This window comes from Lepidochelys kempii, chromosome 3 (assembly GCF_965140265.1).
Source record: "Lepidochelys kempii isolate rLepKem1 chromosome 3, rLepKem1.hap2, whole genome shotgun sequence".
In the NCBI taxonomy this organism is placed as follows: domain Eukaryota; kingdom Metazoa; phylum Chordata; order Testudines; family Cheloniidae; genus Lepidochelys; species Lepidochelys kempii.
This window is the reverse complement of record NC_133258.1, coordinates 175,324,085-175,344,809: the sequence shown is the minus strand read 5'-3', so window position 1 is coordinate 175,344,809 and position 20,725 is coordinate 175,324,085. Positions and strand designations below refer to the sequence as shown.

Below are 20,725 nucleotides of genomic sequence, written 5' to 3'. Positions count from 1 at the left end.
TGGACTAGATGACCTTCTGGGGTCCCTTCCAACCCTGATATTCTATGATTCTATGAACACACCTTGAGGAGTTGGTCAAAAATGCTAAGATTTCATTTTTAGTTTTTGTAATTCCCCATAAAATTTTTCAATAAAAACCTTGTAAAACTAGAAAATTGTAGCAATGCAAAACATTTTATAAAAAAAAGATTTCAGTCTTTTCTATTGAAAAGCTGGACAACTTTAACTAAAATGTAAATTTTGCATAACATTTTTTGGTTAAAAACATTTTTCATAAAAAAAAAGTTTTGATGAAAAAAGTCAATCAGCTGTAATAAATGGGCCTGATCCAAAGCCCACTGAAGTTAATACAAGATTTTCCATTGGGATGAATGGACTTTGAATCAGGGCTTATCCATTTTATAGAGGGGTAAACTGAGACACAGAGACTAAGTGAGTTGGACAGTGTTACATAATGAGTCAGTGGCAAAGCCAAGCACAGAACCTGACTCCCAGTCCCCTATGCTAACCATTAGACACATGGCTGTTTTTCACTGTATTGACTGCTGCTATCCAGCTTCACCACTGCCCTGCTAGTCTGAAGCAGCTTGGCTGGATGCTATCATCTGCAGGGAGGTGGGGATGGGAAATGTCACATCTGGGCCTTCAACAGTATTAATGCTTGCTCTCCTTGATTGATAGGAGATGCTGAGTCATGTCAGCCTGGTGCAAGAGGAGTGAAGCGGGACAGCAGCAGCTGGGCCAGAGATTAGCCTCTGGATGTTCTAAATTACATGAGAAAGCATGTGCTTCCCCTGGGAAAGCCTGTGTCTGTGCCATCCAGATAGGGTACCGGTGACAATGTCATCATGGGAAAGATGACAATTACTAAAACATTACTTTTTCAAAATGTGAGGGCTGATCTTCATTCTAATATATGCTCTCTCCTACTAGGATATGCAGCTGGACAACTCCAGCAAGTCCGACTAAATGCACCTGCACCATGACAGCATTGCTTTATACACCCAGGTGTAGCATTCATGCAGGGTTCATGCACTTGGCAACATTCAGGGCACACCCGGAGTGTTGTGTAGGAGCAGTGCACACACGGCTCCTCTCAAGGGCACGAACCTTGGAATCTCGCCCAGATGACACGAACCGGGGGAAACCTCCCAGGACTGGGCTCAAGGCCCGAGAGCAAGGAATGCGGTAGACAGAAATTGGTAAATAAGAATATTAAGCAAAGCCAGTGTATTCCTTTTATCTGTTGAAGTATGTAATGCGCAGGAGGAGGGGGAGAAATAAAAGAGAGGGTGAAAAGCTGACAGGCGGACCAGCCCGTCGGCAGACCAGCCTGCTTGCTTCCTTAAAGCTTGTTCTGTCTTGTATTTGAACTGCAACAACTGGCGCCCAAACGTGGGGCCCTCAGCACTCACCTCGCCCGGCAAGGGTTTCAGATGCGTCACTCATCCACTTCGCGGATCCCGGTGAGTATTTTTCGTCATGGTAAGTATGGGAAGCTCCCTCTCTGCTTTGCAAGTGCAACACCGCAGTGAGCTACAGTATTTGCTGCGTAAGGCTCAGCATGATTGCCCCACTCGAGAACTCACTCTCCTGCTACAGGAGGTGAGTGCCCAATGCCCGTGGTACCCTGAAGCCAGAACCCTTAAGCTAGCGGACTGGGAGCGGTTGGGCCAGACATTGCACAAAGAGCCTCGGGCGCCCGTGCAGGCTTTACATGCCTGGCACCTCTGCCGCGACGCAATACAGTGTGTCACCTCGGAAAGGCCCTCCCTCGCGCCAATAGAGAGGCTGGTGATCTCGCCACTCCCATCCGCTCCTGCAGCCATCCCCCCTCCTGGCGATGCGACACAGCGTTTCGCCTCGGAAAGACCCTCTCCCGCGCCAATAGAGGGGCTGCCGATCTCGCCACCCCCGTCCGCTCCTGCAGCCATCCCTCCCCCTGCTTCGCCCCCGTGCCTCAATTACTGCCACCTCCTTTGTCTTTCCCTCTGGAGCCGGTGAGTGGTCACCGTCCCCCCGTGGGGCCCCATGCTCCGGGGCACCCCGGGGGGTCATCCACATCTGCTCAGGGGCTTTCGCTGGTGCAACAAATGGTTCACACAGCGAAGACTCACCCAGATCTTACAGCGGAGGAATTAGCTGATCTGGTCTCAGTTTGCCTGGTGACCTGGCAGGATAATGGCCAGGGCAACCAGCTTGCAAACTGGGTCAGTTTGCCTTACTCGGTGATCAGAGAGGTAAAGAAAGCGATTCGCGAGTTCGGCCTCACTAGCACGTATGTACATGGTCTCCTTGAAGGGCTGGGGACCGGGTACACCCTGGTCCCTGAAGATTGGAAGGCGCTGTTGCGCATGATGCTGATGCCCAGTCAGTATGTTATTTGGCTTAGTGAGTATCGGCAGATGGCGGAACGCCAAGCCCAGATATATAGAGCGCAAGGTGTCACTTATGAGCAGTTAGCAGGGGAGGGCCCGTTTGCTACCAATCAGATGCAGTCTCAACTCCAGCAGGCTGTCTTCCCCATTATTTCTGCCTGTGCCCAGCATGCTTTCCGGAAGGTCCCGGATTCAGGCAAGCCTACCAAAAGCTTTGCCAGTATCCGTCAGGGTGCATCAGAGTCCTTTATGGATTTTACCAACAGATTGCAGGAGGCTATCCTCCGACAGGTGGATAGCCCTGCGGCAGCTCAGGAGATTCTGTTAAAAATGGCGGTTGAAAATGCGAACGAGGATTGCCGCCGTGCCCTCCAGGCGGCACAAGCCTCTGGGATTCTAGAGCTGTCGGACATGCTGTGGGCGTGCCAAAACATCGGAACCCAAGCACATAAAGCTGGGGTTCTGGCCGCCGCCCTGCGGAAAAGTGGGAAGGAGGGGAAGCGTTGTTACCGCTGTGGTAAGGAGGGTCACTTTCAGCGGGAGTGCCGCTCATCGACGGTGCCCGCCCGCCCCTCAAAGAAGTGCCCCAAGTGTCGGAAGGGCTATCACTGGGCTAATCAGTGCCGTAGCGGGTCGGGAAACCGCACGACGGGTCCCCCTCGAACCCAGGGCCAAACGGGGGTGTTTCCCACTCAGACAACTGTTCCTCTGCCTTAAAATCCATAGACTCCATGAGGGCGGCGACTGCTGGAAGTGCAGGGCTTGATTTGATTATGCAGGAGGACGCTGATTTTCAGTTGCCGGGGGAGGTTTGCGCCATACCTACACAGGTGACGGGACCTCTCTCTGCCAGATTTGTGGGTCTGGTTCTCCCTCGCTCACACGCTGGGAAACAGGGTCTTTTTGTCATCCCAGGGGTCATTGACACCGATTACACCGGCGTTATTAAGGTTCAGGTGTGGACCCATCTTCCGCAGTTGCTCCCACGTGGACGGTCAATTGCACAATTGATTTTAGTCCCCTATCAGGTGCCAGCTGCAGAGGATCGAGCCCGGGGCGGAGGCGGCTTTGGATCGACGCTGTCTCAGTCGCCACTTCACGACACGTCCTCTCAATTTGTTGCTCTAACAACGTCGGTCCGCCCCTCGAAACCTCAGTTAACACTTCTCTTAAATAATTTTCCTTTTACAGGATTGGTGGACACTGGAGCTGACGTTACGGTGATTCGTGATCAGGACTGGCCAGTCAGTTGGCCAACAGCTCCTTCTAAAGAGTTGTGGGGGATCGGGGGTAGCAAACCCGGGCGCCAAAGTTTGTCTTGGGTCACGGTCTCTAAACCAGGAGGCTGTGCCCTTGCTACGATCCGCCCTTTTGTGCTCCCTGTCCACCTCAATATTTGGGGCCGTGACTTACTTGTAAAGCTGGACACCACCCTCGATATTAATATATAATGGCCCAAAACCCTCCCTCACCCACCTTGCCCTCCGCATTACCATTGGTATGGCAATCCTTAGAGCCCGTACGGATTGACCAGTGGCCTCTCCCTCTAGAAAAGCTGAAAGCGCTTCATTCGCTTGTGCACCAACATTTGCATGCACAGCGCTTGGAGAGCTCCACTAGTCCCTGGAACACCCCGGTGTTCGTTATTAAGAAAAAATCGGGTGCATGGCGGCTGTTACACGATTTAAGGGAAATAAATAAACGCATCCAACCCATGGGCCCCTTGCAGTTTGGCTTGCTGAACCCAAATTTAATTCCTCAAACCGATCAGCTTTGTGTGTTAGATTTAAAAGATTGTTTTTTTACAATCCCCCTTTGCCCACAAGATCACGAAAAATTCACGTTTACAGTGCCAGAATATAATAATCAGCGACCCTCTTAAAGGTATCAGTGGAAGGTCTTGCCCCAGGGAATGCAAAATAGTCCAACCTTATGTCAATTTTTTGTGGATCGGGCCCTCGCCCCTTTTCGTGCCCGATACCCCACACTAAAGGTCTACCATTATATGGATGATATTTTGCTTAGCGGTCCCCAGGTCACGGCACAACAGCTTGAATATTTGTCTCAGATTCTCGGCCAAAATGGCCTGTTAGTGGCACCAAAAAAAATCCAACGCTCTTATCCCTACCAATATCTCGGGCATAAGGTTTTACAAACCTATGCTGCCCCTGTTCGCCTGGAAGTGGTCCTACCCCAACCGCTAACCCTGGTTCAATTACAACAAATTTTGGGTCATTTAAATTGGATTCGACCCTACTTCCGTCTCCCCACATCGATGCTGCAGCCGTTGTTCGAGCTCCTACGTGGAGCTCGGGCACCAGACGCAGTTATTGCCATCACTGAGGAGCACATTGCCTGCATTCGACAGATCAATGCAGTGTTGAGTCAGCAGTTTGTGGATAGACTCACTGAGGTCCGTCCCCTGCGGTTGGTTCTCCTTGCCACCCCTCATACGCCTACTGCGGCTCTGTTTGTATCTCGTACAGACACAGCCGTCTCTATCATAGGGTGGATATATTTGTCTTCCACTCCTCCTCGGAACATTTATCCTTATTTAGATGCCCTGTCCGACCTTGTTCGTAAAGCCCGCCACCGTGCAGTGCAACTCACGGGCACTGATTTAGTTGCCATTGTGTTCCCCCTATTACGTAGTGAATTTGATTCTTTTTATCACACCTCCTTGGCCTGGCAGGTTGCTCTTTATGATTATGTGGGAGAGATCTCTTATAATCCCCCAAAAGATCCTCGGTTGGTGATCATGCAAAAGGTGCCACTAATCGTACATCGTCTTAGCCGCTCTCAACCTATTGTTTCAGCTATCACTCTTTTTGCTGATGGCTCTCCACATCGCAGTGTTGTCACCTATCAATTAGGTGACCCCCCTCGTTGGCATTCTCGTTTTACGCTGCCTCAGCGTTCCGCGCAGCGCTCAGAACTGGCTGCTGTTATTCTGGCCTTTCAATTTTTTGCTGATTGTCCCTTTAATTTGATTGTGGACACGCATTATGTTTATCAGGTAATCGATCATTTACCCCTAGCCCTCATTACCCCTCAGGTCGATGCGGACCTTCTTCGCCTGTTTTTGTCCTTACAGTATCTCATCACCATGCGTAATTTCCCTTATTTTGTTGCTCATATTCGCAGTCATACCCCTCTGCCTGGGCTACTCACTGAGGGCAATGCATGCACCGATCGCGCGTTACGTGGTCAGGTAAATTCCCTTTTTTCTGACCCCATCGAAAGCCATTCCTTTTTTCATCAGTCTGCCTCTGTTTTGGCCCAACAGTTTCACATTCCTGCTGATCATGCATGTTCTATTGTTCGTTCCTGCCCCCACTGTGCCGCTGCTGCCCCTACCTTTTCTTATGCCGTTAACCCCAGAGGTACCGCAGCGAATCAGCTGTGGCAAATGGATGTCACTCACGTGCCACAATTCCGCCCCTATTTGTTTTTTATATGTTTCCATTGATACCTATTCGGGATTCCTCTGGGCGACCCCACAGCGTGGGGAAGCTACTCCCAAAGTTATTCACCATTTGCTAGCCTGTTTTGCTGTTATGGGTCGCCCAAGCCAGATAAAAACGGATAATGCCCCAGCCTATTGCTCCACAGCCCTCTCCACTTTTTGTGCCCAATGGGACGTCCATCTCAAACACGGGATCCCTTATAATTCCACAGGCCAAGCCATTGTTGAACGTGCAAATCGCACGCTAAAAACCTTGCTTGACAAACAGTTAAAACAAGGGGAGCTGCGTCTCCAAACCTTAGGAGACATTCAGCAACAATTGCATATCCTTTTGTTTACTTTAAATAATTTAATGCTGAACGCAGATCAGCAGACCCCCGCGGATTGGTATTTTCATAAGTCCGAGGTACTGGAAAGACCGCGTGTCTATTACCGTCAGCTGCCTGATCTGCAATGGTTGGGCCCAGTACCTTTAATTACTTGGGGTCGGGATATGCTGCTATGTCTCTCCCTGCAGGACCATTGTGGGTTCCGGCCCGGTGTGTGCGACCAGCACTGAAACAGCATGGCGTGGCAGCAGGGGCTGTCGAACCCCATACCGGAGTTTCAGCTGACCTTGGAGGAGAACGCGGTGCCTCCCGGGTCGACAATGGCGGGACGGAGACAGAGGAGACGTAGCGTCCCAAGCCAGCCTGTGACATGGGGAGGAGTGAAAGCATTGGTTGCCGCGGCTCAACGAAGACTGGCAGCAAACCAACAGCCAGAGACTCCTGAGACTCTGTTTGTGGCCATTCTTGCCCAAATCACTGCTAATTCTGTATTGATTGCGTGCCTTATGTGCCTGCTATTTCCTGTAGGAGTTGACTTGGGAGCGCCTCCTCCGTTACGGGCCCGAATGACATATAACCTATGAGAAAGATTGGCTTCAATAGCAAATGTTACCCACTTTTGTTTATTTGATTTTGTAGCAGCTGAAGAATTGTTAGGTACGTGCCTTATTCCAGTATGTCATCACCCTGAGGAAATAGGGAATGAGACGATGCTCGCTGCTTACGTGAACCTCTCTTCCTAGTACTCTAGCATGGCTAATTGGGGCCCGGCCAATTACACTTTACCTTCTTGGGCTTATTTTTTGCTGTTGCTGTGTGCAATGTATTTCCTTTTTGTTAAGGGTTTGTCAAGACCCGCCCTGGCAGGCTCCACGAGTTATGACCTTGTCTGTCCGGGAGTTAAATGGCTTGCAAAAGAAAATTGATGGCTACCATGAGATGGCCGAGCACAAATAAACAAAAAAGGAGGGGATGTAGCATTCATGCAGGGTTCATGCACTTGGCAACATTCAGGGCACACCCGGAGTGTTGTGTAGGAGCAGTGCACACACGGCTCCTCTCAAGGGCACGAACCTTGGAATCTCGCCCAGATGACATGAACCGTGGGAAGCCTCCCAGGACTGGGCTCAAGGCCCGAGAGCAAGGAATGCGGTAGATAGAAATTGGTAAATAAGAATATTAAGCAAAGCCAGTGTATTCCTTTTATCTGTTGAAGTATGTAATGCGCAGGAGGAGGGGGAGAAATAAAAGAGAGGGTGGAAAGCTGAGAGGCGGACCAGTCCATCGGCAGACCAGCCTGCTTGCTTGCTTAATGCTTTGTTCTGTCTTGTATTTGAACCGCAACACCCAGGGCCAAATTCTTTGCTGGTATAAGAGGTCTCTTATGCCATTGGTGAAGCTGACCCTGTGACTATATGCACTATATGACAGTGTGATACCACCCTTAGGGGACTCTGGCTGGGAATATACTTCAAGGGGCACAATCCCTCCTCAGTGCCCTGGGCAAGTATGCCTGCTGTGCTATCCCAGGTCTGTTCCTCAGCTTTGGGATGATCGGTGCTCTCAGGTGGTACTCGGGGGAAACCATGCCCTATACTCTTCTAAATATAGGGACTGCTGTTGGGCCTGGCCCTCCTGCAGAGAGCCTCAGAAGAAGGGGAGGGAGGGAAGAAGGCTCCTTTTGTTATCCCCAAGCATCACATATATACATCTATATTATTTATGCATGTGATACATCTCCTAATCACAGGTGCCATCTATATATCACACGGAAAGCCAAGGTCCCACACTTTAAAGATACCATGTTGCTTTTTGCAGGAGTAGGGGAGTTCACCCCACAACCTTATAGAAGATTCTGCTTAGCACCCCAGAAGGTGGTGGGTGAAGTGATCCTTGCAAATATTTTGTAGCTGACTTTGTAAAGCATTGGGGACCCTTTGGGAATAATGGTGCTATAGCAATGTGGCAGATTAGCACTTTACGTTTTTCTCTAATACAATTTTATAGCCATCTTTTAACCAAATGAACAGACTTAGCGTAGGCATAGCTTTAAAAGGCTATATTTCAGGAACAAAATGGTTGATACTTTGCACATATATAGCTCCATTAATCCAAAAAGCTCACAATAGTTTGCAAATGTTAAGGAATTCAGCTTCACAACACCTTGATGTAAGGGTGTGTGGCTTTATGTTCATCTTAAAGATGGGTAAACTGAGGCACAGAGTTAAAGCCACCACTTGAAAACTTATGGTTCCTAAAGCTGTGTACTTAAGTTCATATTGATGCTCAAAAGTAAGAGGTATTCAAAGTGAGCTGGGGTGCTCAGCGCATCTGAAAATCATGTCCTTGTTGCCTAATTTGAGGCACTTTTGTTTGAAAATTGTGAGCTAAGTGATTTGTGCAAGGTCAGTGGAAGAACCAAGAACTGAGCCCAGGTGTCCTGACTGCTAGTCTGTGCTCTCTCCACTCTACACACTCCTTCCTTGCTACAGATGCCTGTTATGTGAGACTGTAACCATATATAGTTCTGTGTGATATATTCAGGTTTTTTTCTTAACCCCCTGTTTTGGTGCCATGGGAATGTGATAGTGTGGTGGCCAGAAATAAAATATATAAGATTAGAAGAATCATCAAATTCCAAATTATTTTAACCAAGTTTACTTCATTACATCTCCACACTGGGATAGTAATACCCTCCTAAACTTATACTGAGGAGCGTAGGCTGGGTTATGGTAACCTTAGTGGCATCTTAATAAGTCTATTTACGTATGAAAATGATATTTGTTATTACTTATGGGATCATCCCTCTTTCAGTGAGGGCAGGCTCAGGTCCTTGGCTTCCATGATCAGTTCTTATAAAAATCTTATATATATTGATACTAAAAGTCTTTAATTGTTTTTCTTCTGAGGCATTGCATTTAACAACTGCTGTGATATCCATGCAGAAGAGATTGTTAGCCAAACCGTAGTCACCCATGAAAGTCTCTCATTAATCTAATAAATAATGACATACAACGTCCCCTTAGGTTTTTCTTTTAGTCAACTAGTTGTCACTGCTGTCTGAGCAGCCTGAGTTCTGCAGCAACTCTTTGGCCACTGATCTCCTTGCATCAGTAAAATCACACAAGCTTGCCAACTCAAAGTGCAGATTAATTCTGATCTTCTGACTGCATAGCTATATTATGCAGCAGCAGGCACTGGGTTTGCCCAAGGTATCTATGTAGTAGTGTTACAGAATCTGCTTTCTAACAGTAAGAGAAGGAAAACATAGATTACTGATCTTTTTCTCTCAAACAAACAGCTAGCGGTGGTTAGCATGCTGTATGCTCAAAAACACCCAAAGGGCTGGTCTACAATGGACTTGTGAGGGGGCCTGCCAGTACATGGGGTATGCCTGATGATGGCTGAAGTCATCTGAATACAGTAAGAACTAACTGCACTGATCCATCTGATTGGGATTCTAAAAAACACAAAAACAAAAATCCCCCCCTGTAGGTTACTGACAATGATTGTAAAGCACTATGGGCCAAGATTCCTCAGCACCTCCCAGTACGCTCCATGGGAGAAGCTGGGTGATGAGTCCATTTGAAAATCTATCGTTAGGTGCCTATCTGGGAGTTTAGGTCTTCTGAAAATCCAGCACTTAGTCAATGCTTAAATAGGGGCTGTTGGGTGCTGGAACTCTTTTGAAATTCTGCCCCTATTTCTTCAAGCAGATACTATGGGTCAATCAACCAGTTTATGAGAAGGCTGAATTTGATGTTATTGCTACAATCCTTAGAGAGGGAACGAAATATATTGGTATGAATGGGCCGAGTAGTACAGACACAACTGTCCGGTGATTAGAACGTGGGGCTGAGAGTCAAGAGTTTTAATCCCAGCAATGCCACAGATTTAGGGCTTGCCTACACTTGAAACACTACAGCCTCCCCTCTGCAGTGCTTCACTGTAGATACTACCTATACCAAGGGTGGGGTTCTCCCATCAGCGTAGCTAATCCACCTCCCCAAGTGGCCACAGCTAGGTCAACAGAACAATCCTTCTGTCACCCTAGCAGTGTCTACACATGGACTTAGGTCAGTTTAACTACTTTGCTCTGTGGGTGTGGATTTTTCCTGAATGATGTGGCTAGGTCAATCTAATTTTCTAGTGCAGACCAGCCCTCACTATGCAAACTTGTTCAAGTTTCAACCTGTGTGCCTTTGTTTCCCCATGTGAAAGATTGTATTTATTTTGGTTTCTCTCATACCTATAGTGCTTTAGGAATCTATCAATATATAAACACAGATAGAAAATCTAAAGAGTTACAATAACAAAACATTGCTTCATCAAATCTCCAAACTGAGAAGGTGTTGTGAGGCTTAATTAATAAATATCTGTACTGTGCTTTGAACTCCTCTGGTGAAAGGACCCTTGTCAAGGTTCCTTCCCCACTCTGAACTCTAGGGTACAGATCTGGGGACCTGCATGAAAGACCCCCTAAGCTTACTGTTACCAGCTTAGGTTAAACGCTGCCACCATCAAAGTGTTACACAAAAACCAGAGGAAGTGCCCACTTAGAAACATCTCCCCCCCAAAATATCCCCCCAAGCCCTACACCCCCTTTCCTGGGGAAGGCTTGATAAAAATCCTCACCAATTTGCATAGGTGAACACAGACCCAAACCCTTGGATCTTAAGAACAATGAAAAAGCAATCAGGTTCTTAAAAGAAGAATTTTAATTAAAGAAAAAGTACAAGAATCACCTCTGTAAAATCAGGATGGTAAATACCTTACAGGGTAATCAGATTCCAAACATAGAGAATCCCTCTAGGCAAAATCTTAAGTTACAAAAAGACACAAAAACAGGAATATACATTCCATTCCGCACAACTTATTTTATCAGCCATTTAAACAAAACAGAATCTAACGCATATCTAACTAGATTGCTTACTAATTCTTTATAGGAGTTCTGACCTGTATTCCTGCTCTGGTCCCAGCAAAAGCATCACACAGACAGAGAGAGAGACCCTTTGTTTCCCCCCTCAAGCTTTGAAAGTAACTTGTCTTCTCATTGGTCATTTTGGTTAGGTGCCAGCGAGGTTATCTTAGCTTCTTAACCCTTTACAGGTGAAAGGGTTTTTCCCTCTGGCCAGGAGGGATTTAAAGGTGTTTACCCTTCCCTTTATATTTATGACAACTCTTTATTTGCCTCTCCAACAGTAGCAAAGAAATTTAAAAGGTTACCATAATATTTTAAGGCCCACAGTATAACCTATCTTAACATTCTTGAAGGCTGAGTACAATCTTCTGGACTCTAAGGGCCAGAGGTAAAATGTTCAGAAGCACGTAAGTGACTTAGGCTCCTAAGATCTGTTTGCAAAAGGGCTCAGCACTCAAGAATTTGAGTCTCATTGACTTCCACTGGGATTTGGACTCCTAAGTCATTTAGGCCTGGTCTACACTTAAAAGTCAGGTTGCCATAGCTACAGTGCTCAAGGGTGTGAAAAATTCACATCCCTGAGCATCATAGCTATGCTGACCTAACCCCCAGCATCATGGGTGCCAGGTTTGTATAATTTTTGGTGGTGCCCAGAACGGATCCAAGCATAGCCCTGCCATCCATAGGATGGACTGGGGCAACCGCCCCGGGCCCCGCGCTTCAGGGGGAGGCAGGGTCCAGGGCAAGCAAGCACCTCAGCCCATCCTGCTCCACCCCGCCAGCTCCCAGCGTTGCTCGGGAGAGGGGACGGAAGCCGGAAAGAAGTGGGCGGGAGCTTGAGGGAAAGGGTGGAGTGGGGGCATGGGCGGAACAGGGGCAGGAAGAGGCAGAGCGGGGCAGGTTGGGGTCAGGTCGCTCGCTGCTGCCAGTGCCGGCCTCCCACTAAGCCCCCAGGCAGCCCTGGACCCTGCATCCCCCTTGAAGAGCGGGGCCCCCCAAAGTGCGGGGCCCAGGATGGTTGCTCCGGTCTGTCCTATGGATGGGATGGCTCTGAAAATATAAGCCCAAACACTGGTGGAGCCAGGTTCACGTTCCTGAATATTGGTGGAGCATGGGCACCACGGCCCCCTATAACTCGCCACCTATGCCCAGTGTAGATGCAGCCAGGTTGACAGAGGAATGCTTCCATCAACTTCAAACACCATCACTTTGGGAGATGGAGTTCTTACAGTGATGGAAAAACCCCTTTGATCACTGTAGGAAGCTTCTACACTACGGCACCCTAGCTAGAGTGCCGTAGCCATGCCAATGTAGCACCGATAGTTTAGACAGGGCCTTCGACACTTTGGAAAATGTTACCCAAGACTTTTAATCAATGGCTTCTCTTTTTGAACTTATGATAATTAAGGCTACATTTATGGAAGTCACTGAATCCATGACTTCCAGAGATGTCGGTGACATTCTCTGCTTCAGCCCCAGGGGCTTCAGGACTCTGGAGCTCACAGTGGGGCCCTGGCAGGGTTCCAGTGACAGGTGACAGACTCCTGAGGGGGCCCTCCTCAGGGTTCCAGTGACAGGTGACAGCCTCATGCAGGGGGAGAGGGAAGGGGGGGCACCTCAGGTGAGTGGCTGGGGGTGTCCCATTTTCTCTTTGGGAAATATGGTCACCCTGCAGCTCCCAGCCACTGTGGGAGGAGGGGGAACCCAACAGCTCCCAGCCACCACAGTGGTGGGGGAAACCAAGGAGCTGCAGCAGCAAAAGTCACAGACAGGTCATAGCTTTTGTGAATTTTTGTTTATTGCTGGTGACCTGTCCATGACTTTTACTAAAAATAACCATGACAAGAATCATAATTTGGCACCTGCAATTAAACGTGGAGCCAAATGCTCCTACTTAGACATCTCAATCCCTGATTTGTGAATGTTGTGAAGTATGTCTATTTCTAAATGGGAGCATCTGTGGGTGTAAAATTTGTGGGCACAGTTATCTGCAGGTGCAAAATGCACCTGCAAAAGTAAATTGTTGTTGTTATTTGTATAATCACTAAATACCTAGGCTAGGATTTTCCAAAGTGCATAAGGGAGTTAAGTACCCATATCAAACTGAGTTTTCAATGGGCATTGGACACCTAATTCATTTAGGCCCCCTTGAAAATCCCAGTCCTGGAAAGAATTAAAAAACTGAGATGCACTACTTTTCCCCAGATGTGTGTAAGCCTCTGAGATACTCTTCCTAAAGCTTTAAGCTGCTCTCATCTCCACAACCACAGACTGAAAGCTGGACACTGCTCTTGCGAAAGTCCACAGAAACGGCTCACTTTATAGGTCAAAGGGTCCTTAGAATGATGTATGTGCCTCTCTCCCAGCTTGTGCTAACCAAGGAGCAAAGCAGGGAGCTCAATTCCAATCCTCTGCATACTAGTATTCGAAAACCTGACACACTGCTGGCCCAGCAATACCCAGGAGTCTAAAGGCTGCTCAGAAACATAGTAGCAGTGTCTTGCGCTCCCTCTGCTGGTTGGCTGCTAGCACTCACTATTCCCACAGGGGTAGACGTCAATTGTGCTACTCACAATGCTAGTCTTGCAGGATGAAGATGAAATTGAAGTTGCCGTGGTTAAACTGGGACAGCGGGATGAATTTCAAACCCGCTGCAACAAGGAATTAATTAAACATTCATATAAACTGTGCTCTTGTTTGCTCCAACACAGGCCCTCACACACCCATCAAGCCAGGAAACTATCTACTGCAAGAGAGATGTGAAAAAGCTCCCTTCCCCATTGTTTTCTTCACCCTGCTAAATCTACTCTGGATCATATTGGCCCAGTGTTGATTCTGCTTTCTCTGTGGAAACGATGCAGTTCTTCACAGCTTCTCATTCACCAGAGGGAGGTAGCTGGTCAGTCTACAGCATCTTCTTCAGAGATGTGTCCTCTGACGGTCACAACGTTTCCTGCTGGCTGCTTTGACGCTTGTGCTGCAGGAGAAAAGAAGTTAGTGAAATGTAAAAGAAAACTAGAATCCCCAACTAGCTGGTTCCCAAGAGCTATAACAGTCTGAACAACTTGGGGGTCGCACTGTGCTTATGTGGGCTGAGCTCACTGTACACACCAGGGGCCCCATGGCATCCCCCCATTCTCCCCTACAAACTCCCTATGTGCCACCCACCCACCCCCTTTTCTTTAAGGGACTTGCTGCAACCCCCATCAACACCTTCATGCCAGGGAATCTGTGTGCCCTGATCCTAGGGTCCCCCTTTCTCCCCACAATGCCAGGGGCTCTGCGTATGCCCCCTCCATTCTTCGTTTTCTTTCTTGGTGTTAGGATTTTAAACTCATGGGGAGGATCAGCAGAGCTGATATGGGGAGGAGTTGTTATAAGGGAAGGTGTTAATGGCTGCTATCAACTGGTTCTTTGATCTGTAGACAATTCAAAAGAAACCGCTGGCTCTCCTGATCAGATGCAAGGGGCTCTGCGTACAGGGGCGGCAGAGCCTTCCCAAAAGCGGGGGGGCAGGGAGCCCCCACCCCCGAGGCCCTCCTCCTGCCCCTCCGAGGCCCCGCCCCTCCTCTTCCCCTGGAGAAGGGGAAGCTGGAGCGGGGCCGGAGAACCCCAGGGGTGGGCTGAAAGTAGCCCCCTGTCCGCGTCCCTGCCCCCCCCCCCCCCAGCAGGTAGAGGGACCCAGGCTCCCGCACAGCTTCCCGCGCAGCTCTCACCCCGTCCTGGCTTCGGCTGGGGAGCGGAGCGGCGCCGCGCCTTGGAGCCGTGGCCCAGCCCTGGGGAGGGGCGCGCGGGCAGCTGTGGCGGACCCTCCACCTGCCTGTGGTGCGGGGGCCCGAGAGCAGGTGGCGGCTCCGCGCCGGGGTTCCGCACAGCTGCCCCTGCGGGTCGTGCCGCGGCGGGGCTGCGGCTCCCAGGCCCCGCCCTCAGCTGGAGCCGGGTTGGGGTAAGTCCTGTGGGGACTCGCTCCCGGGTGCCTCCCCAAACCGGTAACCTCCCTCCCCCCAGGGCCACCAGCCCGGGTGGCCTCAGGCTCCCCTGCAGCCCGCCCGCTTTCTGCCGGCACAGCTTGGCAGGAGGAGCGGAGCCTGCAGGGAAACGTCTCCCCAGAGCCTCGGGGCGAGGGAGCTGGGGACACGTGGCAGCCGGGACAAGTCCCTGCCACGGAGCTGGGGTGCCCAGTTCACGGGCGCGGGGCCGGCTGCGACTCAGTCTCTGGCTCGGGGAGCCGGCGTGGACCCTACACCTCCAGCTGCCCTGGGCCGGGCACCCGGGGGGCAGGGACACGGGCTGGGGGCTACTCGCGGCCCCCCGTACCACAGACAGGTGGGGGGCCCGCGCGGCTCCCACAACAGCCTGGACTCCCCGGCCAGGCGCCACCAGCTGCTAGCCTGGCCGGGGGGGGGGGGCACTTCGAGGGGAAGGGGCTGGGGGTCTGCCATGGCAAAATGTGGACTGGCCAGGCCCATGCACTTTTAATAAGTGGGATGACCATGGCCCGTTGACACCCACCCCCTTGTTCTAGCGCCACTGTCTGTGGGTCCCCCATTTCCCCTTTCTGGTTTTCAGAAAAATCAACAGGTTTCTGCTTATTGGTACCTCGAACATTCCCTGAAATTTTGGAATTAATTGAATGTGGCATTCAAAATTTACTGCATTACAGATGCAGAGAAATGCTATCAAGTTACATATAAAGCTTTGCAAGCTTTGCCAGTTAATTCGTAGGGATACACTGACTTTCATGCAAAGTCTTCAAAGCACTTTACACAGGTCCATAAATGGCAGGTGTCAGAGTAGCAGGTGTGTTAGTTTGTATCCGCAAAAAGAAAAGGAGGACTTGTGGCACCTTAGAGACTAACAAATTTATTTGAGCATAAGCTTTCCTGAGCTACAGCTCACTTCATCGGATGCATTCAGTGGAAAATACAGTGGGGAGATTTATATACACAGAGAACATGAAACAATGGGTGTTACTATACACACTGTAACGAGAGTGACCAGGTAAGGTGAGGTATTATCAGCAGGAGGGGGGGTGGGGACCTTTTGTAGTGATAAACAAGGTGGGCCATTTCCAGCAGTTGACAAGAACACGTGAATGTTATAATTCTTGACGTCTGATTTGTGTCCATTGATTCTTTTACTTAGAGACTGTCTAGTTTGGCCAATGTACATGGCAGAGGGGCATTGCTGGCACATAGAATATCAGGGTTGGAAGGGACCTCAGGAGGTCATCTAGTCCAACCCCCTGCTCAAAGCAGGACCAATCCCCAATTTTTGCCCCAGATCCCAAATGGCCCTCTCAAGGATTGAACTGACAACCCTGCGTTTAGCAGGCCAATGCTCAAACCACTGAGCTATCCCTCCCCCCCACCATATATCTATTCAGGGGACACCATCATAGGGCCTGATCACATCAGCCACACTATCAGAGGCTCGTTCACCTGCATATCTACCAATGTGATATGTGCCAGCAATACCCCTCTGCCATGTACATTGGCCAAACTGTTTGGAAAGCTGAGTTGCATTAGGCACATACCCAGCCAGATAGGCCAAGTCTTCCTTTTCCTTGATAATGTTGTTGTAGCTGTGTCGGTCCCAGGATATTAGAAAGGCCACCAACAGAAACTGATCCAATAAAAGATGTTACCTCACCTACCTTGTGTCTCTTTTCTCTGACAGACACCTAAAAGCCCAAGGTAGTATTATGCTGGCTTTACTTGTCATTGTTAAGCTGGGGAAAGCGCTTTCCCACTAAATTGCCTATATTTACAGGCTTGTGGTTGGGATGTTGTCAGGAGATCAGAAAAAGGTTGGCCAATGAAAGACAGCTGATGTATGGTAGTTGGATTTTTAATCTTTGTCACTTGTTGGGTTCAAATACAGACTTCAGCTCATTAAAGATTAGAAAGCGAGACCAGGACTTAGGCTTCTTGGGTTCTCTTCCCACTCTGCCACCTACTCACTAGGCCTAGTTACCCCATTCTTTTGCTTAAAGCAAGGCATATGGAGGAGGGAGCGCTCCCATTATTTTAGGTCATATCCAATGAAACTTAGAGCAGCCTCAGGGTTACTCTAATTAATAGGGATATCACTCTGTGGGCCCAAAGAATATCTGTAATGCCGGTGCACTCTGACCACACCCCCAAAACATTTCTGACATGCCCCTGAGCCATCCTTTAAGCCAGGTGCAGGGAGTAGGGCCAGTGTACAGCCCTTATCCCATTTCTGTACCATCTGAGGAGGCCGCATGCACAGGGGTTATTCTCAGGAGGCCATTCCTTCCTAATCTAAGGTCTCTTCATGCTGCCGGTTTAGCCTAAAGAGCCTTAGTATAACTAAGACCAGGTCTACACTTAAAAAATTAGATCAACCAACTACGTTGCTCAAGGCTGTAAAAATTTTTGTGCCCTGTTAGACATAATTATATTGACCTAACCCCTGGTGTAGACCTGGCTAGGTCGACAGAAGCATTCTTCCATCAACCTAGCTCCTGCCTTTGGGAGAGGTGGATTAACTACATTGATGGAAAAACCCCTTCCATTGCTGTAAGGAAGGATCTACACTACAGTGTTACAGCAGCACAGCTGCAGTGCTCTCGCTGGGCTGTGGTGGCAGCTGTAGTTTAGGGCAGTGGTTCTCAACCTTTCCAGGCTACTGTACCCCTTTCAGGAGTCTGATTTCTCTTGTGTACCCCAACCCCAAGTTATACCTCTTTTAAAAACTACTTGCTTACAAAATCAGCCATAAAAATACAAAAGTGTCACAGCATGCTGTTTGTGAAACTTTGCTTACTTTCTCATTTTTTTGATATAATTATAAAATCAATTGGAATAGAAATATTATACTTATAGCTCAGTGTACACTATATAGAGCAGTATAAACGAGTTGTATAAAATTTTAGTTTGTACTGACTTCGCTAGTGCTTTTTACGTAGCCTGTTGTAAATATCTAGATGACTTGATGTACCCTCTGGAAGACCTCTGTGTACCCCCAGGGGTACACATACCCTTGGTTGAGAACCACTGATGTTGACATATCTAACTCCACACAGTAGGCCTGATCCTCGGGGTAAGTCACTTAATCAGTCGGTGCTTCAGTTTCCCCAGCTCTAAATGGGCTAATATTACTTGCCCACCTTTCTTGAGTTTTGGGGATGCATTAATGTTGATGTAGTGTGTAAGGTGGTTGGAGGCTGAGCACCTTAGAAATGCTATTTATTTATAGATAGCATTATAATAATTGTTGAAGTAGTGCACTGCTTTTGGTATCAAAATAACCCTGTGCCATGTTCTGCCCTGAGCTGCATTCCCATTGAACTGAAGGCAGAACTGGTCTCCCCCGACTTCCTGCTGCACTCAGGGAGGGAGACATGCTTCCCCTGCAGCGTTAGAGAGCTTCTGTCTCATAGCAGCAGCAGCAGGCGGCCTGTGCAAGGCGGGGGTAGGGGATGTGAAGCTGCTGTCTGTGTGCAGCTGGAGGAGCAAGTAGAAACAATCTCTTATTTATGTGCAGGAGGAGGAAATGCTTTAAAGAAATGAAAAAATAATGAAGCTGAGTCCAACACACAGCACAAGCAGAAGGAAAAGGAAAAAAACCGAGAGCCTAGTGGTCAGGGCCCATTAAACCGGTTAATAATTTATCTGTGGTGGCGCAGCTGCCTCTGCTCACGTAGGACTTGGAGGAGCGAGCGGGGCTCAGGAAGCGGAAGGCTGAGGCTGCACGTACAGGGGCAGACTTCAGAGCGCTTGTGGCACGTGTCACGTCTCCAAGGGCTCCCAGAGGCTCTCATTGTACAGAGAGCCCTGCTCAGCTCAGTGGCAAAGAAACAAGAGGCCTTATTCCACCTGTTGCATAAGGGCTACCCTTCTACACAAACACTCCTGCCATCTTGATTATCACTACAAAAGTTTTTTTTTTCTTCTGCTGATAATAGCTCATCTTAATTAATTAGCCTCTTACTCCACCTTTTCATGTTCTCTGTATGTGTGTATATATATATCTTCTCACTATATGTTCCATTCTATGCATCCGATGAAGTGGATTATAGCCCACAAAAGCTTATGCTCAAATAAATTTGTTAGTCTCTAAGGTGCCACAAGTACTCCTGTTCTTTTTGTGGATACAGACTAACACGGCTGCAACTCTGACTCCAGCCTCTGTTTAACTCCTCCATAGCCAACTTGTGTTGCTCTGGCTCTGTTTTTCAGTGCCATTGCGTTCCTGCTTCCTCAGTCTCACTCACTCCCTGATTCTCCTCTATCACTGGTGTTGTAAATCAGGACTCAGCAGCTCCAGCGAAATCAGTGGAGTTACTGGTGAGAGTGAGAAAAGAATCAGGCCCTCTGTGTTTCATTGTGGCAGCTTCTCTTTCCCCATCATCTTCTCTGCAAACACCTCCATTAGTGACCTCCTTTCATTGTGTCTGCTGCCCCCACTCCTACCCTTCTGTTTGATGCACATTTCATACTTTCTCTAGTCTGCTCAGTTTCAAGGTAGCTGCTTCTCCCTCTTCCAGCTGCTGAACTCTTGTATACAGCAGAACTGTGCAAAATTTTCATCACACATTTCATTGTGAAACTGGAATTCACATCAAAATTACCCTGTTTTTGCTTTTTACATATTTTTGGTGATTTTTTTTTTAAATTGCACTTGAAAACAGGCTGTTTTCAGGGGCAATGGACCCATCCTTGAGCCGGAAAGGACAAAATTTTGCTTAAAACAAGTGGTGTTTCAAGCAAAATGAGGCCATTTTCTAACACAAGTGGATTTTCAGCAAATATATGTAGCCTTTGGCATTTGTGCATTTTTTTCATGGACAGACCCCATGTCATACATCTTCAAGTAATGTCTTTGCAGATGGAAAATCACCAGACACAAAATGATGAAAATGCTGGCAAAAATCAATTCCTATTTTTCCCTCCATTTTTGCTGGGCAAGTATCCAATATACATTGCTCCCCATAAAGTCCTTCTAATGGAAGCTGCTTCCACCATTGTGAGATGTTCTCTGCTTAATGCTGGGTGAAATTTTTTTGGCCAAAACTATATTTTGGTTAAAAAATGCAGATTTGGTGACATCAAAACCTTTCATGAATTGGTGTCAGTTTTGCTGAACTGTTTCAGGGAGGGAGCAGGAAGAAATTTCAAAAAAGTTGTAATGTTTTGTTTTGACATTTTCAAAATTAAACATGTCAATTTTTCGATTCAAATGACTGTTTAGAAATTTCCTTTAATTCAATGTTTTAAAAGATCAAAAATAGTCTATAAATAAAACCCAAAATTCTGTTTGACTGAAAATAATTTTTTTTTTACTTTTTGATTTGATAAAAATGCTTTAAAAATTCAGTTCTAGATTGACCCAAAAAGATGTTGTTGTTTTTTCTGATTTTTCGGACGTGCCAGAGAACCAAAAAATGTTTTATTCACACAGGTCTCCCTCTGCTTAAGTCTTCTGTAGCCAAAATGCCATGCTTCTGCTTTTCACTGCTTCATTGTGGCTGCCTTCCTCAACGTGTTTAACTCTTTGGACGCTGTTCCCTTTCTGTCTCTGCTCTCTTTCATTGTTGTTGCTCCCTTCTACTCTCTCTGCTAGCCACCATGAGCACACCCACCCACCCCCATTTATCTCACTT

The 20,725-nt window shown here is 48.0% G+C and overlaps 1 protein-coding gene across 1 annotated transcript in view; it reads left to right on the top strand.

The window, feature by feature from the left end:
- The first annotated feature begins 14,820 nt into the window (after nt 1-14,820).
- LOC140909564 (uncharacterized) overlaps nt 14,821-20,725 on the top strand; it is a 48,409-nt gene continuing 42,504 nt past the window's right edge. Inside the window, exon 1 of the mRNA XM_073339134.1 lies at nt 14,821-15,040. The gene's annotated coding sequence lies outside the window, so the exon portion shown is untranslated. The remainder of the gene's footprint in view (nt 15,041-20,725) is intronic.